This window comes from Ceratotherium simum, chromosome 24 (genome assembly GCF_057802395.1).
Source record: "Ceratotherium simum simum isolate JZ-2026a chromosome 24, ASM5780239v1, whole genome shotgun sequence".
In the NCBI taxonomy this organism is placed as follows: Eukaryota; Metazoa; Chordata; class Mammalia; order Perissodactyla; family Rhinocerotidae; genus Ceratotherium; species Ceratotherium simum.
In genome coordinates, this window is record NC_141923.1 from 3,911,762 (window position 1) to 3,938,477 (window position 26,716).

Here is a 26,716-nt window from a genome sequence, read left to right on the forward strand (position 1 = left end):
CTGATGGTCTCTGTTACATATTCTTCTTTGCTTATTTTTACAACCCTTTAAAAACATAAAAACCATTTTTAGACCCTAGTCTGCCAACCTCTGTTTTACATTGTGCTCTGGATGTCCCATTTTATGATGCTTCTGCCTCTATTGCTATCTATCATGACTACTAATACTATTACTGTATTATACCTTCAGCACTTTTATGCCTTTTCTAACAGTTCATACTGCCTGCATGTCTGCCCCTCCTCAGACTACATGTTCTTTGAAGGCAAGAAAAATCTATTTCTATCTCCCACATCACCTACTATAAAATACTAATAATACATATAAAGTGTTTTGCCCATGAATCTTTTAAACTGATCGATTTTAAGTAGGGTGTACTGAGTTTTAAATTGCTTATTTAAGCATTTTCCATCACAAGCATTAAGGCGCTTATTTTTGGTAAAGTAGATTTCTAATGAGCTTCTTGAACACATCAAGATTATCTAGAGTTAGATGGGGTGAACCTCCTTAGTTTAATTTCAATTAGATGAACTTCCAAGCCAAATCAAGGTTTTCCTTCAAAGACCTGTTCTTGTCCACACAGGTCTTTAAAATTCTATGCTGTAAAAGATTTTATTATAAAACATAAAAATAGGGGCCGGCCCCATGGCGTAGCGGCTAAGTGCGCACGCTCCACTGCTGGCGGCCCAGGTTCGGATCCCGGGCATGCACCAAGGCACCGCTTGTGAGGCCATGCTGTGGCGGCATCCCATATCAAGGGGAGGAAGACAGGCACAGATGTTAGCCCATGGCCAGTCTTCCTCAGCAAAAAGAGGAGCATTGGCACGGATGTTAGCTCAGGGCTGATCTTCCTCACACACACACACAAAAAAACATAAAAATAATCCTCACATGGTATACATTCAGTTTCTAGGGGATGTGTAAACTTAAAACAAAAAATCTTAATTTTATCAACAAGCTCAAAATAATAAAAACAGACTAGGACTCAAATTTTCTAAAAACAACAATCCATCATTAAAGGATGTATTTTTGCCTCATTAGGAAAATGTACCTTCAGTATTTCCAGCTTATTACTTCTTATAAAATGGCTCTATGTCTGGGATCCACCTGCTAGACAGATTCAGAAGTTTCTCTGTCACCAAAAATCATCTTAAATAACGTCTCAGACATTTCCTCCTCTCAGAGGCCACCTGGGAATCCTTCTAACGCCTAACTGGTATGGGCCTTCTTTTATATTCATTTTCCACTTGGAAACTTAAGAATTCTCCAGCATCAGCCTGTGGCAAATAAGGAACAAGGCCAAACAGACCCTTTGTACCCACTTCCATATCCTGCTCATCCAAAAAACTGAGCCAAATAAATACACTATTGCTCAATTATGAACACCTGGAGTATACATTCTTTCACATCTAACAAAACAAGACTTCATTTATTTCAGACATGTCTGAAGGACCAACAGAGCATATAAGTACACTACTTCGACTTCCTTCCAGCACCGATTTGCATGCTGGAGTAATTATGCCAAAACTGTGGCGCTAGTTTTCCATTTCCTTTTTTGTACTAAGAAAGACCTGCTAACTCACCATGCTTTACTTCAAAAGCCTACTAACAAAATCAACACATAGCTATCTTTCTGTGCTCTACGAAAAAAGGGTAGAATACAAGACAGCTGTAGGGATCAGAGAACTCTCCAGGAGGTATGATCACTGCCCCCCTCCCCCCACCCCCCGCCCTAAACACACACCACTGCCTCGGCTCTTTTAATACTCCAAAAGGTGAGGAAAAAATAACTGACAGAAAAATCCCCTATGCAAAAACCCCAACTCTGCGGGAAGGAGGGTGGGTCTCTGTGAATCATCCACTCCTCCTCCAAGTGAAAGGCAGCCAGGTGAGTGATTTCTCATCTAAAGATGGCCAACATAAAAGGACACAGCACTGCCAGGAGGACTGAGGGCACCTGCAGGAAACTGGCAACAGGAATCCAGGGTGGAGGGGCGGGAAGATAGGCTCTGGGCCCACGAAGACGTGGGTAGGGCAGGCAAGAGTCCAGAGGAGAATGGATGCAGCCTCTGGGCAGGCAGCTTCTTTTGGGAAGAAGCCCACAGGGAGGCCAGAGTGTTTGGAGCTGGGTCAGGAAGGACGGAGCAGGGCTGGGCGAGGAGAAACGCTCTATTTCCTGAGTGCAGTGGGAAGCCACTGAAGGGTTTTCCGTGAAGGGCGGGAGGCGACCTGTTTCTAAAAGACCTCTCCAACAGCTGTGTGGAGGAGGGCCTGGAGTGACCTAGAGTGAAGTAGAGAGACTAGTCAGGGGCCACAGGCATCAGCAAGAGGCCTGGCTCAGGCTGGGGACCAGGGAAGTGGGGAAAAAGCAGAATGCAAGACTGAGCACCATGGACCAAATGGGAGGGAAAATGAGGGATCAAGGAATGCTCCCCAGTCTTCTGGCTTAAGCAACTGGATGGAGGTAGGAAGGAATCAAGAGTTCCACTGGGGACATCCAAGTGAAAACACCAAGTAGGCTCAGTCGTGTCTGGTCACTCCTTCTCAGGACTCATGGACAAAATGCCTCTTTCTCCTGCAAGTCCTGGTCAGCGAGCTCCTCCCAGACCAGCTATGAGAAATGCCCCATTCTTGACCTACCCCAGCCCTGCCAATCCTGCTCTATTCTGGAATCAGCATATAAACTTCCCTACCTGTCCTCAAGCCCTGCCTTACAACACAGGCTTCATGACAACGAGAAGCTGCCTGCATTGTTTCTTGCCATGTCCCTGGCACACACCGACGACTCAATCAATAGTTGTTAAATAAATACATGGAGCTAAAGCTCAAAGAGAGTTAAGGGTTAAAGACATAAATTTGGGGAACTTGGGAACCACAGCTGGAAAATTATTTTATTTTTCTAATGGCAACTACTCAAAAATTCCCACTCTGTCAACCAAAGTTTCAATGTAAATTACGGTATCTTAGGAAGGGTTTATCCAAATTGACTTGATGGACATCTGGACTTCTGTCGCTGGCACTCTGACCTTCCAGTTCCCTCTGCTAATTTTAATACACACTTCTAGTAGAACCTCACTATATTAAAAAGATTTTTTTAATCCTTAAGATCTCATTTAATGGCTAAAGACTCAATTTTTGTAGAAGGCACCTCACCTTACAAAAACACTAAATCTTAATAGTCACACATTCACTGTAAATCAAGAAAAGAACATCTTTGAACAACTTCTACACCAGGGTTTCTCACACTTGGCACTACTGACATTTCGGGCCAGATAATTCTTTGTAATGGGGGAATGTTCTGGGCATTGTAGGATGTTTACAGCATCCCTGGCCTGCACTCACTAGACACCAGTAGCACTCCCCACCCACCCACCCCCCAGCAAGTTTCGAGACTTTGCCAAATGTCCCCTAGGGGACAAAATTCCCCCCTCCCTGTTGAGAACAACTATCCTAGACCAAGTTATCTTCTTTTATTATTAATATAACCAAGCAAACAAGGATCAAATTCTGTTAAGTTTGAAATGCTCACTTAGAAACAACTGGCCCAAATTACATCCTCTAGTGAAACTGAAAGCAGAACAGGTACTTATACAAACCATCCTGGTGAGGTTTGGAACCATGACATCAAGAAATGCTGACATGTCCTTTGGAGAGAGCCTGAGTCTAAATCTGAGCATCTTTGGAAGGACTGCCTCACACTCTAGGTGAGGGAACTCATCACCAAGCCTCTCCAATTCTACAGGGTGAAGATCCCCCAAGTAAAATGCCTGTGGTGACCAAGGCCCTTTAAGGTACACATGGAAACATGGCCTTGTGGAGCTGTTCTTACGCGTGTAAAACCGTGCAATCACGGAGGTGGCTGATGCAGGCGGTTCCCTAGTACCTCCACCTTCCCTATTCATCAGCCAGGAGGAAAAGCCAACAGAAGTCTCGGGCAGTTATGGCTTGGGGCCCCGCAGCATCCCGAGGAGGCTTATCCGCAGTCCAGTGGTGAATCCCTACTCAAGGGGGCTTCCAGTACCTGAGAATCCATGGACCAAGAGCACTGACAGTCTCATTTGGTTATTCTCTTCTACCTGTCATTGAGCACTGCTCTCTACAAAAAAGTTAGTCTTACACACTTTAAATCACTTGAGACATCTGTAGTATCAGATTCCCACATCAGTTTACCACAGAGTTTTTGAGGTTTTAACTTTTTCCTCTCCATCTCAGAAGAGCATTCACACATAAAGCAAGCATCCACTGAATCTCTTAGCCTTCCAAATGCCCCCCTGATGGGACTGGTGATGGTGGTATCCAGATCAAAATTTTTTATAATAAGATTAAAACTAGTTGCCAATTACCTAAAATATCTAAATCAAAAGGCACCAAACATATATGTAGAGCAAATACTCTCACAAGGGCCAAAAGGAAAGAAAACCAAAGACAAGTAATCAAGGGATTAAAGATGTATCAGTCTCAATACAGATTCTGCTCTGCCCAAGGAAGCTCAAAACCTTTCCTTGTGCTTCTCAAGAGTACAGTGGTATATAAGGAAGCCATGGGAATAATCAGCACATTTTCTTGTCCTGGAGGGTCAATTTTGATACACAGAAAGATTTTTAGAGGTTTGTAACATTAGAACACATATTATATAGCAAAATACAAAATTCATGTGAATTTCAGATAAAACGGACCACAAAAACCTTGTGTTAAGAACAGGCTGCTTCTGGGGCCGGCCCAGTGGTGTAGCGGTTAAGTGCACGCACTGCGCTGCTGGCGGCCCGGGGTTCAGATCCCGGGCGCACACCGACACACCGTTTGTCAGGTCATGCTGTGGCAGTGTCCCACATAAAGCAGAGGAAGATGGGCACAGATGTTAGCTCAGGGCCAGTCTCCCTCAGCAAAAAGAGGAGGATTGGCATGGACGTTAGCTCAGGGCTGATCTTCCTCACACAAAAAAATAAGAACAGGCTGCTTCAGAATGCTGCACCCTCGTCCCTCTAAAAGGGTATAAGAGTCACACATGTCCACTATTCTGTTGCTAGAGGGACCTCACGGTGGAAGGTTGGGGCTCATGGTGGAAGGTTGGGGCATACTGATAATCGTCATCCACTACTGCATACCAAAAATGGCCCAATTATTTTCCTAACCAAGGTCAGTCATGGATCAAAGGAATTATGAAGAACACTCAAAAGAACCCAAGATTCTAAGTCTCCATGGAGAAAAATCAGTAAAACAGAGATGCGGGAGCTGTTTGTAAAGGCACATAAGTAAACATACTATTTCTCTGAATTCTGAGCCAATTTTTTTTAGCCAACGTCATAAGGTTACCTCTCCCAAGTCAAGAATCATATCTGTGCACACTTCTGTGGTACACACACCAGTCAGTCATCACACTTACAAATGAAGGGACAGAGGTGGAGAGAGATCAGCGATTACCTAGAGCTGGTCTTCAGGGCCCACACCCTGAATCCCCCCACGGCACTGCCCCCAGGGCCTCCCCAGGCTGCATCACCCGGGTGAAAGGACAAACAAGAGGCTGAGCACAAACATTCCATGATTCTATCATTCTGAAGCACAGGGGTCCTTCATGCCCAACAGGAATCCCCCTCCTCCTCTAGGAAAGCTCGCCAGGAGGCCAGGCCAAGAGCATAAGCTGCCTTCTAACATACCCTCTCCTCCTGGCTTGCAATGTTATTAAATAAGTTCTTTAAAAAAACTTTCCACATTTTCTCTTTCTAGGACTAATTCTAAGCTTCTTGCTGGCAGGGACCCTGTCATATGCACATTTTTATTCTCCCATGACATCCACCCAGATAGATGCATAGAGTAGACTATGGATACTCAGTTGCAGATTCAATTTACTTCTGATTTATAGAAAAAATTGAATTATCTGAAAAATAAAGTCTGGCATACCAAATATAAAGGTGCTTGGAAAAGAAAGGCACCAAATGGGGTAAGTATAAACACACAAATGGAGGAATTATAAGAGGATTAATAGCTGCATTTGTTGGATGCCTGTTAACTACCAGGAGTTTTAATATACACACTGACATATGGTTACCTATAAACTGAGCTTCTACAGCTCCACAATTCCTTACCCAAAACCAAAGCCAGATGTGTTTAGAGTTCAGAATTTTTTGGATTTTAGAAAAGAATTATCGTGTGTATATATTATATATTACATAACACTCCCAGTGAAGTCTGGGACAGCACCCCTAAGAAAACACATTAATTAACAGTCTGCAGTAGGGCCGGCCCCGTGGCTTAGCGGTTAAGTGCGTGCGCTCCGCTGCTGGCGGCCGGGGTTCAGATCCTGGGTGCGCACTGACGCACCGCTGCTCCGGCCATGCTGAGGCCGCGTCCCACATACAGCAACTAGAAGGATGTGCAACTATGACATACAACTATCTACTGGGGCTTTGGGGAAAAATAAAAAAAAAATAAAAAAAAAAAAAAAACAGTCTGCAGTAAAATACAGGAATATTCATAGTAAGTGGAAGAGAGATTATAAATAACATCACAGTTCAGGTCAGGTCTTGACACCAAACCTATGACAAAACCATTCCATTTTCAGAGGCTCTGGGGCTTCAGAATTGTGGCTGAGGGATTGGGTACCTGCATTATTGTCCTCATTTTATGTGGAGGGGCCCAAGGCTCTGGAAGGTCAAGTAACTTGCTCAAGTTCACGCAAACTGAGAGGGAAGAGAGGCAGGGTTTGAATCCTGTCTCTCTGGCCCAAAGCCTCTCTGGCCCTAAGACTTCTCACACTTAAGCATGTCCATCACCTGAAAACCCCACAGAGATGCAGACTGAGAATCAGCGGGTCTGAGGGATGGCCTGTGGTCCTGCATTTCTAAGGCATCTAAGGTGGTGCTGATGGACTAGGAATCATCCTTTGAGGGAGAAAGCAGTGTGGTCCTACTGCACCACAAGCTCTCAGCTCTGATTGAGCATCAGCATTCCTTTAGGAACTCTTTAAAGATATCCATTAAATCTGATTTCTGGGGTCTTAACTGATTGAAATAGTCTGAAGTGGGGCCGCCAGCTTTTGTGGTTCTTTCTAATAATTCTTATGCGCAGCCAGGATTCAGAAACACTGACACGAAACCATTAAAATAAAGGAAATAAATCATTAATAAAGTAAGACTCTGAGAAGGCAGCTTTGCAAGCCCAGTCAGGAGTTCCACTTAGAGTCCCTACATTCCATCAAAGGAATCTGGGAAGCTTCCAAAATGACCAAAAAATGTTTTTAAATTCCTTAGGGATGGAATACCCTAGCCATCCCAGGCTCTATGGATTATAAGCATTGTTCGCTCCCTTGAAACCAATGAAATCCTAGATACAGCACACTAAAGGCCAAGACCTTTTGGACAAGCACACGTAAACACAAAATCAAGAAGTAGTGCTGCCTGCCAGCTGACAGAAACAAACATTTAGCAGAAGACTATGAGAAAAGAAGTTCTAACACTTAGGCAGTTGCTACTCTATGGGTATAAATTCATGAACTGAGTGGGATGTGCACACACCAGTCAAATTGTGGATTTTAAATTATGCTCATGAATCCTAAAACTGAATTAGTGGTCATGCAGCCTGCTCCTCCAACTGTGTAAACTCTGCAGCTCCCCTAACAGATGTCTGTCAGCTTCTACTGAACACATCCATCACAAGAAGGACCCTGAACAGGCCTTCCACAATGCTAATCTGTCCCTTAAAGCCACCCAAACTCTAATCCTGCTTCCAAAATTCCAAATTGGCCAGGCCATCGTCTTCCACACCCAGTCTCCGGTCATTTCTGATACGACATGTGTATGTATTTCAGCCCAGTCACCTCCCTAAGGTCAGTTCTCTGGAGAGACTAATTTGGTAAAATTCCTCACGGAAACTGAACAAGAGTCCTATTCTGATTCTAATATTCTAATATTATCTGAATATTAGCTTGTTAACTCACTCATCCTGTAATTTGCTCCCTTTTATTTTTGTTCTATTGCTTTTCACGCCATATAGAGATCATCAGGGCTGCCTCCTCAGTTTCAAAGGCGGGTGGCCAACACCTAGGTTTCAACAGGCCAGACAGCAGCTGCCCAGAGCCTTGGGGACACAACCCCCGCCCAGCAGAGGAAGGACCTCCACCCCAGGGGGTTGAGAAGGTAAAGCATCAAACTAAAGAGGATTATTCTCAATCCTTAAGATCTAATGGAGTTTGCCTTCCTGAGTTGTGACATGCTTGTCGCCCCCTCCTTCTTTCTTATTTCTCTCTTTTAGAGTGGCAATATCTATCCTATGCCTGCCCCACCATTGTATTTTGGAAGCACATAACTTAGCCGGTTTCACAGGTTCACTGTGAGGAATTTTGCCTCAAGGTGAATCATACCTCAAGTCTCATCCATATCTGATTTACATGATATTTAGATGAGACTATGGACTTTCAACTTCAGAGGTGATACTGGAATTAAGACTTTTGGGGCTGTTTGAATGGAATGAATGTATTCTCTGCATGTGAGAAGGACATGAATTTTGAAGGTCCAGGGCAGAATGCTATGGACTGAATTGTACCCCCTCAAAATTCATCTGTTGGAACTCTAACTCCCAATGTGATAGTACTTGGAGATGGGCCTTTGGGAGGTAAATCAGGGGCCCTAATAAGAAGAGACACCAGAGAGCTTGCTTCCTGTCTCTCTCTCCCCACCATGTGAGGACACAGTGAAAAGGTGACCACCTACAAGCCAGGAAGAGAACCCTCACTGGGAAACGGAATTCGCTGGCACCTTATTCTTGGATTTGCAGCCTCCAGAAATATGAGAAATAAATTCCTGTTGTTTAAGCCACCCAGTCTATGATATTTTGTTATGACAGACTAAGCTAATACCTGCCTCTTTCATAAAGCATAATATTCCAGATTCAAATGAGCAGTCTGAATATCTTGAGAACACAGAATGTCTCACTTAGTATTATATACATACACACACACACCCAGAACACTCCATGGAGTGTTTTATAAAAGTTTGCTGAGCTAAACTGAATTTCGTCAGTGTTCACTTAAATGTTGTTTTTCCTTATACACTTAACACAAACACACAAAAAAATACTGTGCACCTAAACTTAGCCAGGCATACAGTAGATACATACATGCTGAAATGATGAATGGTTGGTGGACATATCCTCTATCTTCTCTTTTCCAGACTGAAAAATGCAAGTTTCCTTAACCTTAAATACCATTTTTCATTTTTCTGGTGAATTCATTTTTTAAAGCTTATTATTTTATTTTCACAACCATTGACTCTATTATCTCCATGTACCATGAAAGGAGATAAGAGTTTCAAAGGTTAAGTAACTTGCCCAAAGTCACAAAGACTGGTGAGGCCTAGCCCACTGGTCCCCGACTCCTACTTGAGTCTTGTCCCTCCACCGCAGGGCTTCACTGGTGGGAGGCCACTAGCCTTCTACCCCAACCTCTCCAGCTCCTGGCTCACCAACAGATACTCCCCATGCTTTCCACCACTCTATATCATTTAGAAACTTTCATATTTGTGGTGTTATACTTAGAAGAGAATGTCAAAGCTTTAAGAGCCCTTATCTATCACATGCAGAATTGGGACCTCTTCATAGAGGCCTCACAATTTTTTTCAGGTTAAACTATACCTTACATATTTCACTCCAAGCATAAGTGACTAAAATCTGACACAGTTCCGAAGAACCCTAAGACAAAACAAAAAGCAAGGGTAACTGTCTTAATTCATCTTAACACAAGGAAATATCTTTTTTACATGAACCAGAACACAGGAAACAAACAAAGGGCACATCATTACTGTGTGAAATGCTGCTGCCCTCCTGGCCCCTGTCCTCCCTGCTTTGGTTACCACCCCCGTCTTCAAGTCTCATTACCCTTCCTCAGCCCCTGTGCTGGTCACCCCCAGGCCACAGTCACCATATTCTGATATGAGAATCTTGAAAGTAATGGTGAATGAAAAAGGTAAGTAGTATCAAAAGAAGCATCCCCAAAGACTTGCAGAGACTAATTATTTTCCCCCTGACGATATGCCAAAGGCCAGCAAACTTTTGGAATTCATAAAAAGGACAGAATGCAGAACGGGCACTCCTATACCAAAAATATATATATATATCAATAGTTTTATATATATATATCTACACACACACACACACGTATAATACATGTATAATACATGTTGTGTGTATATATATAAAAAACTTTACTGCTGTAAAAGACCTCAGACCACCTAGACCAGAGGTTCTTGACCTCAGGCATGACGGGAAGAGATTCAGGAGCTCCCAGGACTCCCTGAAATTCCATGCATTAGTCAGTCGCTCCAGCATATCAACCACTTAAGGTGGCTGACTCTCTTCATTCATGACTACTTTGGACAGAAGGTTAGATGGCCAGGAGTGACCGGTATTTGGGAACAAAGACAGGGTATGTTTGGGAAACACAGGACTGGGCAGCTCATGATGTGGCCGGCCTCCCGGCCATGGATGCCAAAACTGCAGCAACGTATTTTTGTGTGTGTGTGTGTGTGTGAGGAGGATCAGCCCTGAGCTAACATCCATGCCAATCTTCCTCTTTTTGCTGAGAAAGACTGGCCCTGAGCTAACATCCGTGCCCATCTTCCTCCACTTGATGTGGGACGCCGCCACTGCATGGTCTGATAAGCGGTACATCAGTGTGCGCCCAGGATCCGAACCCGGGCAGCCAGCAGCGGAGCGCACGCACTTAACCACTATGCCACGGGGTCGGCCCCCTACAGCACCGTATTAGGCAGGGTTCTCTGTGCAGGTGCAAGCAAAGGGCGCAAATGGAACACAGACACAGCTCCTTCCCTCTCCACCCTCATCAATCCCAATCCCGATACCCTGTGGCTCCACTGGAGCCAAAGATGCAGATTTCTTGTTTCATTATTTAAATCCACTCCCTCCCTCCCCTGTGAGTTCATCACATTTGCTCCTGCACAAATAGTGTTGCAACAATCAGCTGAGAGAGGCTGAGAAGGCAGGGTTTACAGAAAATGAGATTTCTACGTTAGAGCTAATGCATACACACCTTTGCATGTGCTGTCAAATTATCCCACACTTTTATATATAAACAGCCATAACTTTCTTCTAATAAGTCTCTAGGGGATTTACTAGAATGATCTAGGGTAGGGTGAAGAAAAGGAAATTCAGGATATGTAGGCTTACTAATATTTTCTCAATGAAGCTTTTTTTTAAGAACAGAGAGAAATATAAGCTTAAATTCCACAACACTCTTCAAAATGAAAGTGAAGTTTTCAAGTAATTTTTAAAATGAACTAATAGGGAGGGAAAATTTATGGACCCAAAGTTATACTTGAAAAACTCCTGACAAATAAATGATCAAGGATGCCTCCTGATTAAGTAAATAAAACAGACATTTTATACAGGCAATTGTCATTTTATGACTGGGTATATTTCAAAAGTTTATTCATGAATTCTTGCTTCAGAACACAGAATGCATTTTCTCACAGAAAATGGGTAACACACAACAGTGTGGGGTTTCCATTTTAGCCCTGGACAGCCTGTCTCAAAAAGTGTATACACTATATACTGGAGAGAGCACTATAGAATCTAACCACCATACATGTAGTGGATTAAAGATGGTCACAAATTCCTTGACACTCCTCTCATCAAGAGGTAGGCTCTACATCCTCTCTCCTTAAATCCGGGAGTACCCTGTGGGGTCTTCAACCAATAGAACATAGCAGGAGTGATGCTACACCGATTTGTCAGCCTCCGCTTCCTCTCCCAGAACAATCGCTCTAGGAGTCCTGAGCTGCCGTGTAAGGAGTCCTGAGCTGCCGTGTAGGAAGTCCTCAGCTGCCGTGTAAGAAGTCCAACCACCCTAGCAGAGAGGTCATCTGCAGAAGCCCTGACACTACACGGAAAGGGAGGAACCACTAAGCCTGGCCTTCCAACCATCCAGGCATGTGAGTACAGCCATCCTGGACACTCCAGACCAGACCAGAAGGCAGAAAAATACCAGTGAGTGACCTCAGTTAATGCCACATAGAGCAAAAGAATCACCCAGCTGAGCCCTGTCTGATGAACCCACAGAACCAAGAGATCTAACAACAGATTACTGTTTCAGGTCACTAATGCTTAGGGGGGTTTGTTATGCAGCAATCATTATCTGGAAAAATCTGTGGCTTTTTCAGGAAATGACAGAAACACATCTCTCTCCTGCTCTGGCATCAGGAATAGAGTCCCTTCCTCCACTCTCCACTGGCAGACACAGAGTTATGGGGTTAGCATCAGCCAGGATCTTCTCAGCTATAAGCCATTAGGGGCAGCCTTGTGCTGGGAAGCAGAGAGGTACGAGGTATGATCATCACCAAAGAGTTCTCCTGTCTGCTGCAAAACCCCCTTAGAATTTTCTATACACTACTAAGTTAGGGGAGGACAGGTTTCAAAATTCTGAAGAAACACAATATATAGTCAAAATGTGGTTGGTACTCTGATACCAAAGCCAGACAGATACCACAAGAAAACTAAAGACCAATATCCCTTATGAACATAGATGCAAAAATTCTCAACAAAACAGTAGCAAACCAAATCCAACAACACATTAAAAGGATTATCCACCATGACAAAGTGAGATTTATCCCAGGAAAGCAAGAGTGGTTCAACATATGAAAATCAATTAATGTAATACACCACATTAACAGAATGAAAGGAAAAAACACACGATCATGTCAATATATGCACAGAAAGCATCTGACAAAATTCGACAACCTTTCATGATAAAAGACTCAGTAAACTAAAAATTGAAAGGAACTTCCTTAACATGAAAAAGCACATTTATTAAAAACAAACAAACAAACAAAACCCCACACCTAACCTGATAATCAGTAGTGAAAGACTGAAAGCTTCCCCTAAAATAAGGAACAAGACAAGGATGTCTGCTTTCACTACTGCTATTCAATTCTGTAGTAGAAGTCCTAGCCAGAGGAATTAGGCAAGAAAAAGAAATAAAAGGTATCCAAATTGAAAAGAAAGAGATAAACTATATTTGCAGATGACATGATTCTATATATAGAAAACCATAGAACCCACAAAAAACCTACTACAGGTAATAACCAAATTCAGGGAATATGATCACCACACAAAAATCAGTTGTGTTTTTATACACAAGCAAAGAACAATCTGAAAAGAAAATTAAGGAAATAATTCCATTTACAACAATATCCAAAACAATAAAACATCTAGGAACAAATTTAACCAAGGAGGTGAAAGATTTGTACACTGAAACTACAAAATCTTGCTGAAAGAAAATAAAGATATAAATAAATGGAAAGACATTCCATGGATTGGAAGACTTGGTATTGTTAAGATGGCAACTCCCCAAAGCAGATTCAATGCAATTCCTATGAAAATTCCAATGACCCTTTTTGCAGAAAGGGAAAAACTCATCCTAAAATTATTATGGAGCTGCAAGGGGTCCCAGCAGCCAAAGCAATACTGAAAAAGAAAAATAAAGTTGGAAAACACACTTCTCAAACGTACTACTTCAAAACTTTCTACAAAGTTACAGTAATCAAAATAGTGTACTACTGGCATAAGAAGAGACATACAGACCAAAAGAATAAAATTGAGAGTTCAGAAATAAATTCAAACATTTATGGTCAACTGATTTCAAACAAGGGTGCCAAGACAATCCAATGGGGAAAGAACAGTCTCCTCAACAAATAGTGCTGGAACAACTGGATAATCACATGCAAAAGAATCAAGTGGGACTCTTACCTCACTCCATATATAAACATTAACTCAAAATGGATCAAAGACCCAAACGTAAGAGCTAAAATTATAAAACATCAGGGTAAATCTTCATGACCTCGGATTTGGCAATGGATTCTCAGATTTGATACCAAAAGCACAAACAACAAGAGAAAAAAATAGATAAATACAAGAGAAAAAAATAGATAAATTGAACTTCATCAAAATTAAAAACTTTCGTGCATCAAAGGACATTATCAACAATGTGAAACAACAATCTACAGAACAAGAAAAAGTATTTGTCATTCATATGGGTTTAATACCCAAAATATATAAAGAATTCTTTTTTTTTTTTTGTAATCCCCCCCCCCAAAGCCCCAGTAGATAGTTGTATGTCACAGTTGCACAGCATTCTAGTTGCTGTATGTGGGACGCGGCCTCAGCATAGCCGGAGTAGCAGTGTGTCGGTGCGCGCCCGGGATCCGAACCCGGGCCGCCAGCAGCGGAGCGCGCGCACTTAACCGCTAAGCCACGGGGCCGGCCCTGTAAATTCTTACAACTCAACAACAAAAAGACAAACAACCCAATTAAAACATGGGCAAAGAGCTTGAATGGACATTGTTCCAAAAAAGATACACAATGAAAAGATGTTCAATATCATTGGTCATTGAGGAAATACAAAACCACAATGAGATACCACTTTAAATCCAATAGAATAGCTTTAATCAAAAAATAAATAGGGCCGGCCCTGTGGCTTGGTGGTTAAGTGCGCGCGCTGCGATGCTGGTGGCCCGGGTTCGGATCCCGGGTGCGCATCAAGGCACCACTTCTCCGTTCATCCTGAGGCCGAGTCCCACATACAGCAACTAGAAGGATGTGCAGCTACGACACACAACTATCCACTGGGGCTTTGGGGGGAAAAAATAAAATAAATAAAATCTTTAAAAAAAAAAAATAAATAAATAAATAAATGTTGGCAAAGATGTGCAGAAATGGGAACTCTAGTACATTGCTGGTGGGAATAAGTTAAACATAGAATTACTGTATGACCCAGCAATTCCACTCCTAGCTATATTACCCAAGAGAACGGAAAACACAAGTCTACACAGAAATTTATACACATTATTCATAACAGCCAAAACATGAAAATAATCCAATGTCCATCATTGGATGAATGGATAAACAAACTGTGGTAGATACACACAATGGAATATTATTCATCCATAAAAAGGAACAAAACACTGATACATGCTACATCTTGGATGAACCTCAAAAAAATTATGCTAAGTAACAGAAACTAGACACAAAAGGTCACATACTGTATAATTCCTTTTATATGATATATCCAGAATAGGCAAATCCAGAGAGACAGAAAACAGAGTAGAGGTTATCAGGGGTTAGGAGAAAGGGAGAATGGGGAATAATTACTAAATGGGTATAGGGTTTTTTAATGGGGTAATGAAAAAGTTTTGAAACTAGAGAGAGCTGGCAATTGCACAACATTGTGAATACACTAAATACTACTAAACTGTCCACTTTAAAAGTTAATTCTATACTATGTAAATTTTACCTCGATAGAAGAAAATGGGGTTTGACTATAGTTTATTGGTTCATTCATACAAATACCTGAATACCTACCATATGCCAGGCACTCTCCTAGTATATGAGTTAAGGTGATGGACAAAAATGTTCCACTACGATTTAAAAAAGGTAAGAGACTATAGAATGACAGTGTGGGCTATTTTAATTAGGGTGTTCAGGGAAGACCTCCTCCAAGAGGTGACATTTGAACAGAAACCGGAATGAATTGAAGAATATTATACTGCTAAATAATGGAAGAAAATAATGTACTAAAATATAAATTTTATCAAAAATCATCATATGCAAAAAAAAGACAAAATCATCCCATTTGCAACAAAATGGATGGACCTTGGGGGTATTATGTTAACCGAAATATGCCAGAGAAAGACAAACACCATATGACTTCACTCATATGTGGAAGATAAACAAACACATGGATAAAGAGAACAGATTAGTAGTTACCAGAGTGGAAGTGGGCGGGATGGGCAAAAGGGGTAAAGGGGCACTTATATATGGTGACAGATAAAAACTAGACTACTGGTGGTGAGCACGATGCAGTCTATACAGAAATTGATATATAATAATATACACCTGAAATTACACAACGTTATAAACCAATACAATCTCAATAAAATTTAAAAGAAAATCATCACATGCAAAAATTGCTTCTCTAAAAAAATGAGGGGCTATCTAAATATAGACATTCCTTTTGTGCAAATATAGTGATTTTTAGTTTCCAGACATTTTACTCTTTGTTACAAATAATTTCTTTACAATTCAATAATGTGCTTCTTCTAATCCTACCTGTAGGATAGTCTTCCAGGGCCAGGCCATACTCCCAAAAGTGCGTTTTATTCAACCTTGCTAACAAGGCATGTTTCCTCTTTAGGAAATCTCTCAGGAAAGGAAAGAGGGAGAGGAAATACTACTTATAACATGCTGGGTTCTCACATTCTCACTTTTAATCCTCCTTTTCATAGATGAGAAAATTGAGGTTCAGAAAGGATAAGTAACTTACTACCACAGTTAGCTAAAGGAAGGACCAGAATTCAAATCGTCTGACTTTTTTTTTTTTTTGTGAGGAAGATCAGCCCTGAGCTAACATCCATGCCAATCCTCCTCTTTTTGCTGAGGAAGACTGGCCCTGGGCTAACATCTGTGCCAATCTTCCTCCACTTTATATGGGACGCTGCCACAGCATGGCTTGACAAGTGGTGCATCGGTGTGCACCCGGGATCTGAACCCGGGCCGCCAGCAGCAGAGCGCGTGCATTTAACCGCTACGCCATGGGGCCGGCCCCCAAATCAGGTCTGACTTTGAACCTACAGTGCTTCCATACATAAATGCATCTCATTTTTATTGGGCACCATCTTAGGCTAAACTATGAAAATATGAAGAAGTGACCCTGTCCTTAAGAAGCGTGTCATCTCAACACTAGAGACCCATCCAAGATGCACTGGAACATCCCTCAACCTGGAGAAGGCAGGGCAGGCTCCAGAAACATGAAGCCCTTGTTATCCCATGCCACTGCCTCCACCCCAAAAGGTCCAACTTGTGTAAGAACAAGGAAATCTACCCTCTATCACTCCAGGAATCTGACCTTGCAGCCTTGGTGTCCAGGTGTGTCCCATTATTCACAACCCTCCCCGGAGCAGGTACAGATGGCTATGAAACAAGCTCAGTTCAGCCATCACTGACCCTTCCAGGTTCTGTATTCAAAACTTTACAGTGGTTCTAGAAAAGAACATAAAATCTTCTCCAAAATAGCCAACAGCATCATTTCCTTGCTAATTGCGGAGAAGGCTTCTTTGCCTTTAACTTATATTCCCATAAGCAATCTGTAGTTATAATTAAATTCTAGATGAATGGGTGGCAATTTGACTGTGCTGGGCTGTAACGCTCTCTACAGAGTGACCAGGCCTTGGGGACCTGTTCACCACTAACAAGCTAATGTTTGTAAAACCCTGTAAAGACATAATGACTACATAGTATCATTATTACTACACTACCGGTTTAAATGTAAATTAAGAGAGAGAAAGGGGAAAGAAAACACATTAGTAAATCAGGTTTGGGACTGCTACTCAGCAAGATGTAAGCAACATTTGAACCACAGGAGTAAAGAATGTCTTAACTGAATTTACTAAAGGATACTGAATGCAACATTGCTGCTTTAAGAAAATAACTCAGAACAGAGAGAAGGAAGGAAGGGAGAACAGGGTGGAAAAATAAGTCAATACTATAGGCAAAACAGATATTGGAGGAAAGGAAAGGCTGCATGAAAAACATGCTGGAGAAATACACAATTTCTTTACAAAGCACTACATAGCAGCAAAACTAAAACATGTAGAATCTGAAAGTAAAAGTAAAAAGTCTACAATATGAAGAAAATTCAAAACTGGATTGTAATTCAGGTTAAACTGACCACAGAGCACAGTGATGAAAACATGAACTCTGGAGTTCAAAAGTCTTATTGCTCTTTATTTTCCTCGTCTGTAAAATGGGGATAATTCTTACCTCAAAAGTTAGGCCGGCACAAAGGCAGCACTCAAAGGCAGCCAGGTCCCTTCTCCTGAGCCTCTCTCCTGAACGACAGCCACAGGGAACTGCTTCAGACTCATGGGCCCTCTGACCCTTGACCCTGCCAACCTGTGCTTCCCCTCCTCTTTTGCTAGCTTGCTCATGTTCATCCTCCCCGGAAAACACCTCCTAACCCCCGGTCCAAATTACACGGCGCCCCCACACTCCCACAGCGCCTCTGTTCCACAGTCATAGCACCTTCCACATTGTGCCACAGCCAAATGATTCTTCTGGCTCACTCATCTTACAGAAGCTCCTGGAAGACAGAGATCATATAGCATCTGACTTGACTTGTTAGTTTTGACAACTAGTATAGCTCCTGACTAAGTTCTCAAAAAACGTGTGTTGATTAAATAATTCTCAATTATCCCAAGTTGGAATTATGGAATTAGAGGCCAAGCAGCTTCCCTGGGGCAAATCTTGGAAAAATAAAGAATACAGGGAAAAAACCTCTATTCTGGGTGAATAGTCCCTGCTTTGCCATTATCTGACTTGGGGGAGTTACTTACCCAGACACTTGAACCTCAGCTGCCTCCCACATAAAATGAGAGAACTCAACTAGAAAACATCCATGGCTCCTAGCAATGAGATCTGACATATTATGTTTACATTCTAAGATCTTAACGTCCTTGTTCTACTACACCTCAATCATCTATTACGATTAACATCAGCAGAATGCTTTATTGTCCATGTCACTCATAACAAGCAAGTGGTGTGCATGGTGCTATTAGCCCCATTTTACAGATGGGGAAACCAACTCAGAGAGGCCCAGCAGCCTGCCCAAGGTCATTCTGCTGATAGGTACAGAGGGCAGAAGTAGGATTCAGATCTTTAAGGCTGGTGCCTTCCACCATGCCCACATTACTCAAGCTAGGGGGTAGACAGCCCCAGGGACACATGGTAGGATGCCAGAGGACCCCTCAAGGATCCTAGGAAAGTCAAGGAAACACAACGCATCTTTTGGAGAACAACTGTACTCAAAAATCTGGGGGACAAAGTGTGTTTCTATTTAAAAAGTCAGACATATTAACTGAGTACAATGTAAAATTTGTACTAAATTTTAAGAGAAAACCTAATGGGCTTGGACTCCTATTAAGGGTTTGAAACATAACTGCACTAAAGCCATGCCATGCCCTTCTCACACAGAAAAGCCTTCTGAAACCAGAACACACTTAATTTACCCTATAATAACGTTTCAAACATCAGGCTATATTAATCCAAAAAGAACAGAATTTAATTTCTAGAATAAAGTTGTGACTTCTGGGCATTACTGGGCAGGGAAGGACTCAAGAGAACTAGTTTCCCCGTTCTTCCTTTTTAAGTCATTAAAAGCACCCAAGCAAGTTACAACATCAAATGAAATCTCCCATCATAAAAGCCCCCTAATGCAACAAACCAGGGAGCTAAGTGCTATCAGAACAGGGGGGCTGGGGGAGCACAGTCAAGGGAGGCAGCTACAAGGCATGCCCAACTGCAGACACACATGCCAAACAACATGGAACCACCGTGTGAGCATGTGCCACATCCCTCCTCTCCCCAACTTGCAGATTCTGGAGGCAAACATTGACCGAGGGTCTACCACATGCCGGGCCCTGGGGGGAAGTGGGGGAGGCCTAACCACTTATTACCTCAAGTGTATGCAGGCCTCCTACTGGGGCATTATTAACCTTCCTGAGTACAAATTTAGTCCCTGAAAACCTTCACTACAATCATCATGACTCCTGGAAACTCAACGTTTTACCACTTTGATGCTACTGTTGTCCTAAAGATTATATTATCCCACTTGGTTAATCAATTAAGCTTTTCTCTCCGCTTAAAGAAACCAAGTTTCCAATAAATATGCTTTTGGATTTTGCCATAGAATCAGTGTTTAAACTGGAAAAGAAATCAGAATATCAGAACGGCAGCCCTGATATCTTTCTTGTTAGAATGGGCTCACGAGAAGTTATCAAATCACCTCCATTTAAAAAAATATATACGGAGTCAAAATCAGCATGCAGCAAACCCTAGACAAAAGTAAATTATGAAATGAAATTATAGGGCCCAACTTTTTATTTCTTGAGAATTAAAGAGATTTAGGTCATTTCGGCATGGATGATAGAGCAGGTTTGGAGGAATCCCTGGGGAAGGAGTGTTTTTAACATTTATACCCCTTCCCTCACCACCGCTTTTTGAGACTTTCTACCCACAATGAGAAACAGTAAAGACAGCAATGTGCTGCTGCCCAGGTTGGGGCCCCTGCTCTGTTTCCCACCAGAGACCAGGCCCTTTACAGTGGCAGACTGCCTGACCCACTTGAGCTCCCGGTCACAAAGAGCCCGGTAAGAGCTAGAGGACAGCACGGGAAATGGCATAACTGGAAACCCACTGACCAGCAGCATTGCCAGCACTGTATCTACTGGCAAGAAGCAACAGGACAGCCAACTGTCAGATCTCATCCTACCAAAACAAGGCCGGGAGGGAAGAAATCCTCTTACTGCCATTCTTACGGCCCTGCAAGAGGCCTCAGATGGCCCCACTGTAGCTGCCTTCTCGACACTGGGGCTCAACCCCCAATTCCCGGAAGCCTTCTCGGACTACCCCAGCCAGCCAAGAGCTTTCCCTTTTCTGAATTTCCACCATACTTCCAGTCTTCTACACAAACCACTAACTCACTTTAGCCTACATTTTATGACTTCCTAAATTCTTCCTTATAGGTCTTCACTCTTTAGCTGAGCGGCCAGCTCCCTGAGGACAGGGTGGTGAATTTTCATTTTTCCTCACCCTTTCTGCCACAAGCTTCAGTCCTGGTGCTGTCTCAGTCAAACACCTGTTGGTTTCCGGCATCTCCCCTCACCATGCACAAGGGCCTAGATGCCCCAGACTTCTGCAGACCATGCCCTTAAAGGCAGGTGCAGTATCTTACTCATCCTAACACTGTTAACTAGAAAATTATGAGAACTCAAGGCACATTAACTGAATATTAAATTAAATGAGAAAAACACTTCCAAGTCCCGGTTAATTATCCACTTATCTTGAGAAACACAGAATTCCGCAAGAGATTCCAACCTGATTTCTGGAGTCGACAGAAACCAACAGTCACCTGCATTTATGACATCTCACCTAAAGGTGTCTGCACAGGGACACAAAAAATTTGGGCCAAAAAAAGGTTTTAATGCTTAATGATAAAAACTTCACCTCCTTCCACCTGAGGTGGTCAGTTCCCCACCCCCACTACGTCTAGAATAGTGCTGTGCAGAACACAGACAGCCAATAAAAGCTCTCTAAAATGAGAAAGCCATTTTGTATTTTGTAGTTAAGTATGAATAATAGATATTACACAAGCAAACAATGCTTTCTTACATTTTTTAATTTTCTGTTTAAAATTGCATTTTCTTCTATTTCCATTAGTTCCTCTGGATCTAAAGCCTACTGCTCTGGTGCAAGCTGCACCTATCCCCTTTCACCTGTCTCTACTGCCCTCTTGCCTGCAGGCGTCTGGCCCTCTCACTCTAGCTTCATTCCTGCTGCTCAGAAACAAGTCTAAGCATCATCTCTACATTTAGGCCTCGGCTGCCTCTCTCTGGTCACCTTCCAAATCCACTGGCCTCACCTCCTTTCTCACTCTGTAGCTCTCTTCCCAGTTTCTCTCTGTATCTGAAGTCAATATTATGACTCTCCTCCCCCATTCCCCCCAAAAAACAAATAATTTTTCTTCCTCTATGAACACTTGTAAAGAAGCACGTAACAGGTCCTGATTCCATGGAATCAATGCAGAGGGTCTTGGTCATAAGATGTCTCCTCTGCTAAGTGAATAGTTCTTAAATTGACCATTGCAAGGAAACTCAGCTATTGCGTAATATTGATAGGTTAGATCACTTGCTTTTTGCAGAATCTTGCTATACGAAGACGAGAAAATAGAAATGGGCAAATTTAACGCAATTTCCTTTGTTTGCTTGAGCTAGCCCAGACTTGCAACACCACTGTGACAGTTCTATCTTTCTTGAAGTATAGCTTTCAGATCATAAAAAAAGATTTTAAGGGAGTGATCAATCATTCTCATCCATCAGGTCATTAGCATATCTATCCTGACAATATCCCAGAAAGGACCTTCTGGCTTTGCACAGTGAAAAATTAAAGGGATTCTAACATGGGTGTTTACAGAATCAAAATCCCAAACACAGGAGAAAACAGCAAGCAGCAGCTCAGATGTTTCAGTTGAATGAAGGACTTGCTTCACGTCATAAACAAGAGTAGGAATATTTTGATAGTATTAACAGAAACAACTGGCCACTGCTATTGCCTGTTTCCAGTGGAATGTCTTTACACCCTTCTCACTGAGTGAGGCCATCTTATTAATTCCAAAATGAATGGACAGCATCCAAGGAAAATAACTGATATTCTTTCCCCTCACAGAAAAATTCACATGAATGTCTCTTAAAAAAAAAAAAAAAAAAATGCTGGCATTCTCTCAGCTAGCTCTCTCTGCTTTCCTAGCTTCTGCATTGTGACAGCTGGAACAGATGGCGTCTGGGTGAGACACCTTACATCTTAAACCTCATCGGTGATAAGGTATGATTTTAACCAGTGATGCTGGAATCCTTGGTCTGTCAGGGTTTCTGTCATGAGCACCTACTCACAAGGATTTCCAACCTCATGATATTTTCCAGTTTTCACACTGATAAGATTTATCTCGTATTGGCCAAAGAATTTTTCATCTGTAGACTAATTCTTAATATATATATTGTCAAAACGTAGTGAAAAGGCAAATATTTCCTTTCATTTGAAAAACGAATGGCTGTACACTACTTTGCCCGACATCCTACACATGATGCAGTCTTTTTAACAGGCCATTTTCAAAAATGTGAAAGACAGAAAAGATTTTAGCACCAACTGATGGTCCACTTGGTCATTTCTTCACATAAGGATTTTATAGACATATACAAGATTACAGGAAACATTTCCAAAAGCTTCACCAGTGTGTATTCACAGCAAATGCTAGAAAAAAAATTATGGCTCCTCCTCAGTTGTATGCTGTGAATGTAAATTAAGAAGCAGCAACAACGCTACTCAATACAGCCTTTATGACTCCTCAAAAATAAATGAATAAATAATACACACACACACATCTATCTCACTCTGAAAAAGGATTCAGAGCTTTATACGAAAACATGAAATAAAACTATTTCCTTCAACGGATCATTATCTGAAAGCTTCTTAAATTGCAAAGCACGTCCACTTCATCCATTTCCATTTTGTTGCTATGTTTTCAAATTAAACGTAAAGAATTTTCCACACACAATTCTCTCTAAAGGTCTAAATATTAAATAGATGTCCCCAAACGGGGTGACAGTGTGAAAACGTGGCAAAGCATACATGAGCAATAGCCTGGCGCCTCAAAATTAAATTTTAAATACGGTGGCAGGCATTATTTTAATTTTTGCACCTCGGGGAGCCCATCCTGACCTTTACAATTAATCAAAGGGGCAATGTGTGCATTTTGCCCAAAACTGGATCCCAGCACCCGCCTGCCTTCGAGGCCACTGCAGCTCTCCGATTATGAATCAGTCAGAGGTTCATCTGCAGAGGAATGACTCAGTATAAACTTTTAAATAATGGCTTAAAAAAAAAAAAAAAAAAGCCTAAGCCAGCCCAGGGTGAGCACGTTCGTCTCTGTAAGCACCCTGAATCAGTCCGTTTCTCGCCCCGTAAAAATCCACAGCCTTCCAGGAGATGCTGATTTCTCACCACCCTGTGGGGGGGGGGGGGGTCACGTTTTAAAGAGGCCTTGGCGCCCCGTTTCCTGAAAAGCTGCGGGAACCCGGCCCCGCGGGCCCGGGGCCCGGCCTCGAGGACAAAGTTTTCCGAAGTTGAGGCGTCTGGGGGGCGGGCGGGCCCGGGCTGAGGCGGGGGGAAGCGGCGCCGCGCCGGGCCTGCGCCGCTCCGGCCCCGCGCCGGCCAGCCCCGGGCCCGCCCGCCGCCGAGGGCGCGGGATGGAGCCGCCGAGGATGGAGTCGCCCGCCGCCCCTCGCCCGCGGCCCCCGCCTGCCGCCCGCCGCGGCCCCTTACCCCGCGGTCTGCCGCCGCTCGGCCGGCTCAGGGGCGCCGGGCGCGTCCTCCGCCGCGGTCCGCAGCGTCCTGCTCCCCGGGCAGCCCCATGTCGGGGGGCGGGGAAGGGCCGGCGGCCGCCGCCGCCGCCGGCTGGAAAGTCCCTGCTGGGCTGCAACCCCGGCTCGCGCACGCGGCGGCCGCGCCGCGCCGCGCTCCCTCGCGCCCTCACGCACTCTCTCGCAGGCACTTCCTCTCGCGCGCTGGAAATCCCCGCCGGCCGCCGGAGCGCGCCCCGGCGCGCGCCCGCCCCGCCCCCGCCGCCCGCGCGCGTGGGAGCGGCAGGAGCCGGCGAGCGCGGCCGGCCCCACGCGCCCGCGGCCCCGCGCGCCCCCGCCCGGCCGCGCGCGCCCGCGGCCCGTTGCTAAGGCCCTCCCGCTCCGTGCCCGCCGGCCGGCCTTAGCAACGGCGCCGCGGGCGGGAGCGGCCTCGGGCGCCCCCGGCGCCCTGCCCGGCCGCTGCGCGCTCGCCCGGCTCGCTGCGCGCAGACCCCGCCGCGGTCCCCGCCCCGCGCCCTGTGTTCCCCCCTTTCCGGGTCAAAAAGCCACGCGGGCCGCGTGGGGGCCCGAAAGGTGCAGGTTTCCTCGCGGTCGGGAGCCATGGCGTCACCCGGTTCATCAGGGCACCCACCCTCACTCACACATGCTCACCTACACGGAACTCACAGACGCACAATCTCCCGTACTGAGTCACAGGCACCGACAGGGATACGTTCACACACACTCAACATACATTCTCAATGTCGCACACTCTCAGACATAGGCTCACAGACACACATCCAACATACCTTCTTACACACTGCCACTCAGACACATGCTCACAAGACAAACATACACTCTCGGACACACTTGATCACAGACACACTCACATGCTCTCTCACATTTATGCACACATGCACTCATGTTCCCTAACACATACACACACACACATATACACACTTGCTCCTACACACATTCCCTCTCATATACACAAGCAGGTAGGTGGGGCCAAAGGTGACTCAAGCTATCTGGGCCAGTGCTCTTTTTTATTGAGAGGGGGATGTCTAAACATTTGGTTGGAGTTTCTTTTCCTTCCTCCCTGGGCTCCTCCCACAGCCAGGAAGTTGTGTCTTGGTCAAGTGGGAACAAGGTGACCATGTTGCTATAAGCTCGCAGAGTTCTCAGCTGGCCTGGGTGTCCCAGGACAGAGATTCTGCTGCCCCATGCACTCCTCTCCTCCCTTGACTCCAGGCCTTCTGAGGCATGTGTAGCCTCCAGAGCCAGGGGCACCCATTTCTCCAGAAGCCTCTGCCCTCTGCCCCCCAAGTCATCAATGATTCCCCAAGTCCTCTAAGACTGCACCCAGCCTAGCTGGGCCTGGCAAGATGGGGAGCAATAAAGGGCCTGTCTCTGGGAGGTTCGGGGCCAACTGAGGAGCAAGGCCATCTCTACTCAAGTTGACAAGTCAACACTGAGGAGACAGAATGGACTTTTCATTTTTCTCTCTCAAGAAGGCTTATAAACATCCCTAGACCAGAGTTGAGACCAGTGTGACCAGCTTAAGCCAGTCTTCCTTCTTGTATTTCTCCAATGACTCATGTGAGCAGAGGCAGGAAGTCCAGCACCTCCTCCTGTGGCTTCCCCAGTGGAGCATTCCAGAACCCTGGACAGTCTGAGCAGACTGCTGGAGCCATGGCTCTGGCTCCAACAGTGTAACAGGTACTTGTTTTCTAGCCGCAGCAGTGGGGCCTTGCTACCTACACTCAGCCAGGCTGCAGTGGCGCCCCCGCTTGGGCTACTAAAAGGGCACACCTCTTAAGAGTTCAGACCAGAGAACCCGAGATGGCTGCTGTTCCCCCAAGAAACCATGTGAGGGTGACAGGCCAGCATCAGCCAGCCCTCGAACACAGACCCCTAGGTTCTGAGTTGAACCCAGTCACCAGATGGGCTCCCCCTTCCCTCATGGTGGGTTCCCCTCCAGAGCCTTGAGTGTCCTTTCCTGCCTGTCAGAAGTTGTAATGACACTGACCTCAAAGGATTAGGGTCCCGACTGCTTCCCATACCCCAGGCTCCGGGGCCTCTGCAATTTGCCCATCTCCTCCCAGGTCCCCAGGCCCGCTCAGGCCACAGTCCTGGGACACTGTCAGCCAGGTGCCCACTCCCACCTTCCATCTTACACTATATTGCAAGGGATCTTTTTAAGCCTTTGCCAAAATCAGACTTCGCCAGAAATTCTCTAGGCCATACTATTTTTGGTTCTGTTAAAATAAGCAACAAGGCAGAAGTTTCAGAGACCGTCAGAGGGGTTTTCTACAACTCCTTTTATTCCCTACCAAAGCAGTCTCAAGCAAGAGTCAGATACAACCCTGAGCCCTCTGCTGGTGAGACCTGCTCCTTCTCCTCTTCTCCTCCTTCCTCTTATTCCTCTTTTTTCTTCTCCAACTGTCTGAGCAGTTCTGGATCCCCTGCTTTGGAGGATGGGAGGGGTTCAGCACAAAGAATTTGTCCCAAAGGGGGCAACTGCTTTGCGGATGGGCCTTCTGTCCTCTGCAGTTACAGCGCTGGGCAGCAGTGATGGGCAGCAAGGAGAGCCAATCACAGCTCTCCTCGCTGCATTTCAAAGGCAGAGCTTTCTGTTCTCTATGGCAACCTGGAACAACAAGCTGACACCATTTCTGGACAAAGAAATTTCTCATAGGAATTTATGTAGCATTACATGTTCTGTTTGCTGCGTTTGTGGGAGAAGTGTACAGATATTAGAGTGACTCACA

The 26,716-nt window shown here is 44.3% G+C and overlaps 1 protein-coding gene across 5 annotated transcripts in view; it reads right to left on the reverse strand.

Moving 5' to 3' along the window:
* The window catches only part of TRAF3 (TNF receptor associated factor 3), a 121,239-nt gene extending 97,027 nt beyond the window's left edge, over window positions 1-24,212 (reverse strand). For 4 of the 5 annotated variants that reach the window (XM_087447903.1, XM_087447906.1, XM_087447905.1 and 1 more), the window contains exon 1: window positions 23,929-24,212. The gene's annotated coding sequence lies outside the window, so the exon portion shown is untranslated. The remainder of the gene's footprint in view (window positions 1-23,928) is intronic. The other variant, XM_087447904.1, reaches the window with a different exon arrangement.
* Window positions 24,213-26,716: the final 2,504 nt, after the last annotated feature.